The following is a 3,823-nucleotide window of genomic DNA, read 5'->3' as shown; positions in this document are numbered from 1 at the left end:
CCCCATGCACATTGGGTCTGCCTGGGGTCTGTGACAAGCCACAGGCGCCGAGCCTCCTGTATTAGTTTAAATGATTAGTTTTTCCTAAAATGTCAGCTTTTTGAGGATTGGGATCTCAAATTTGTTCACAGCTGTCTTCTTAGTAACTAGCGCAGTGCCTGGCACATAGTAAATGCTCAATAAAGATTGTGAAATAAATGATGAATGAAAAAAATCTATGTTGAGCACATAGCTCCATGTAGGGCACATAGAAAGCTTGCAGTGAATAGCAATGAATAACAACAGTAACCATGGCAGTAATTCCATCAGCATCGTCACAGAGGCCAGGGTAGCGGCATGCCACCCCGGAAATGGAGTGAGCCTAGAGTTTTGGCACCTGGGGGTCTGGGTAGGTTACTTGGTCCTTCTCCTCCTTTGTGTGCAATCAGGAAGACTCTGCAGTCAAGGAAAAGGAGATGGGACTTTTTCCCCTCCCTGCTCATTCTATCTTCCCAGAAGGACTTAGTTTGGGCAAGAAGGCTTTGAGAGGATAAGTCAGAGGAGTTGGAGGAATGCATTGTAACTATAATTACCTCACAGCGTGTATGCAGGCTGGGCTATGGAGGCACCAGGGGAGAGGCCAGACACAGGAGCTGCCCCCAGAGTCTCCCTTCCCTCACTCCTCCTCCCACTCGGCAGTGGGGTCCTCTCTGCCCCATCTGCACAGGGACCACAGAGCCTGGGGCAGGACCTGCTGAGCCATCCTGGTGAGTCCCCTGACCTCTGAGCTGAATTACTGGCTCTGCTAAGTACCTGGACTAGCTTCTCTTCTTCCAGGCTAGGGGTGAGGAGAGGATGGGAGGGAGAGGAATTCTTTTTTTTTAGACAGAGCCTCAAGCTGTCTCCCTGGGTAGAGTGCTGTGGCATCACGGCTCACAGCAACCTCCAACTCCTGGGCTCAAGTGATTCTCCTGCCTCTGCCTCCCACTGGGACTATAGGTGCTGGCCACAATGTCCGGCTGTTTTTTGATTGCAGCCGTCATTGTTTGGCAGGCCCGGGCTGGATTCGAACCTGCCAGCTCAGGTGTATGTGGCTGGCACCTTAGCCACTTGAGCCAGAGGCGCCAAGCCTGGGGGAAGGAATTCTGTTCCTGGCAGGGGTGGAGGCTACCTTCTGAGGGGAGAGGGTGTCAGAGAAAGGGGGAGGTCCTTTGTAGACCAAGCAGGTGTGTGGTGGGGAGTGAGAATGCACATGTTTCCACCTGCGTGAGTTCACGCGGGGACTGTGTGTGTATGTTTCTATGGGGTGTGTCTGTGTGTTAAGCAGCACTTTGGGTGGAGGGTGGTGTCCCAGGGCCTTCAGGGGCCCGCTACTCTGTATGAAGTGTGCGTGCTCCTATGTGCATGCATGTTGGGGGGTATTTATTTTATTATATTTTATTTTTAAGGCAAGCATGAAACAAAGTTCATTGAGGAAGAGAAAGATAGGTTACAGAGTGAGAAGGCTTACAAAGCAGGATACATTTGCCACAGTGAACAGGCCTCCATTGCCAGGACAAGTAGGCAGCGAGTCTGGGGTGGGGGGTTATTTGTGATGTGTGCATTTTTGCAACCTATGTGGGGTAGACACCTGTGTGATATCCCTTACATCTCCTCTGTGTGGGGCATGTGTGTGTGTGCGTGTCACATATTAGATGAGCAGTTCTCAACCTGTGGGTCGAGACGCCTTTGAACTGTATTAAAGGTTCACAGCATTAGGCAGGTTGAGAACCACTGTATTAGATGCTTCTCTCTCTGTGTGTGTCTGTGCATGTGTGTGTTTGTGTGGTGGTGGGTGTGCCTTTGTGTACATCTCCAGGCAGTCGGGTGGGCTATGTCTCATCTGTGTGCGTGCATGCACATGTCTTGTCTGCTGGGTGTGCATGTGCTTGTATGGTGTGTGTCATCAGTGTGGAGGGTTTGCGAGGGGTGAAGGTCTGTGTGGGGGGACTATTGTGTGATGCGAGTGTGTCTCTCCCCATGCACATTGGGTCTGCCTGGGGTCTGTGACTTGTCATGTCTGTGTATGTGTGTTTATCTTGCTGTGTGAGCATGTGTGTTTCTTGCCTACCTGTTTGAATTGAGAGGAGGGGTCTCGTTTGTGTGTGTGGCTCAGGTGGACTGTGTGTCTGTGTCCTTGTGGGAGGACACACAGGCAGGCTCCTGGGTCCGCCTCTCTGCCCTAGAGCCTGTAGATTCAGCAGCTCTTCTGAGCAGGTACAGCCAGAACTATAGGAGGGGCCCTCCAGGGGCCCCCACCAGCCCAGGAGGAGTCATCAGCTCCCCTCACCTGGAGGTTCTTCCCATGTCATTTCACAAGAGTGGAGATGGAGCCATTTATCAGGCCCCAGACCTGTCACCTCCTGGGGATGCGTGTCACTGAGAAACCAGGCCAGGAGATGGGCTGGTGGGAGGATGGAGGTCGAGAGGACAGCATAGGCTGGGGTGCAGGGAGCTCATCCTTTTTACAGGCCGCACAGTCAGACCTGATCCTACCACAGAGCTCGGGAAGCCCTAGAAGCAGGGGGAGAAGCCTGGGCTCAGGCACCAGGGGCTTCTCCAGGAGGGGACCCTCACTGACAGGAACAGTGAAACTGAGAGAGTGTTCTGGGAGAAGAGGCCTCATACACGTGCAGGGGGTCCTCCTGTGCCCACGGCTTGCCTCTTCTGGAGAAGACAGCAGGTGGAGGAGCAGCCAGGGTTTTCTATACCCTATGACCTGGCTGTGCCCTTGTTTCCTTAATGTACACTTACTGAGCATCTAAACTATGCCAGGCACACAACACAGAGCAAGGTAGATGAGGTGCTCAATGCAGGGAGCCCACATTTTAGTGAAAGTAACAGAGTCCATACATGTTCTTGTGGGGAGAAGGGCACGAGGGACGATGATAGTGGGTGGCTGCACCCACTGGATGGGGGGGGGGATTCTCCTGAATTCCAGTTTCAGTATTGAACTATGTAAAAGAGATTTGGGGTTTCAGGTCAGGTGAAGTTAGGGTCTACAACTTGAGCATCTCTTGCTTGTAAGGCCAAGTGCTGGAAGCCATGCAATGGGGTGATTGTTCATCTGCCTGGCCTTGCAGAACCTCACAACCCTGGGTCCCTGTTCCATGCCAGGAGCACCCCTGAGTCACTGAGGTAATCCTTGATGCCTTCTAGTCCCAAAATGTTCCCCAAAGGGCAGTGACGCCCCTTGAGTTGAAGGGTTGGAGGGGAGGAAGAGAAGTGGGCTTGGATGATACTGATGCTCTGCCTGGAATGCCCAGAGTCCAGCACAGAGCTTGGCATGGACAACATGGTGAGTGGTTGTAGACAACCAGGACACCATGCAGCTCAGGTGTGCAATTCTGAGAGACTTCAGTGAGTTGAGAAGTTGAGGAGGGCTTTGAGAACAGAGGGAAGAAAGAAGGACCAAATATTTGCTGAGCACCTCCTGGGTCCAGGTGCTGGGCCAAGTGCTTCTAACCATTATCTTATTCCCTTTCAGAATCTCCATTTTACACATGAGGAAATTGAGGCCCCCAAAGGCCAATTAACCAGGAAAGGCTGCTTATGCAGGTAGCCACCACGCCTCCATTTATTCACCTGTGAAGGGGGTTAAGAATATATTCCTTTAGAAGAACTAGAAAACATAAAACAAGAAGTGCTTCAGGGTGTGTGGGAGAACTGGGAACAGTGGAAGGACGGTGTCAGGTAGGGGCTGTCCCTCTGTCTTCTTCTTTTTTTTTTTGAGACAGAGCCTCAAGCTGTCCCCTGGGTAGAGTGCTATGGCATCACAGCTCACAGCAACCTCCAACTCCTTAGC

The sequence above is a fragment of the Otolemur garnettii genome, unplaced genomic scaffold (genome assembly GCF_000181295.1).
Source record: "Otolemur garnettii isolate 467f Iridium unplaced genomic scaffold, OtoGar3 scaffold00232, whole genome shotgun sequence".
NCBI lineage: Eukaryota > Metazoa > Chordata > Mammalia > Primates > Galagidae > Otolemur > Otolemur garnettii.
This window is presented reverse-complemented; position numbering follows the sequence as displayed.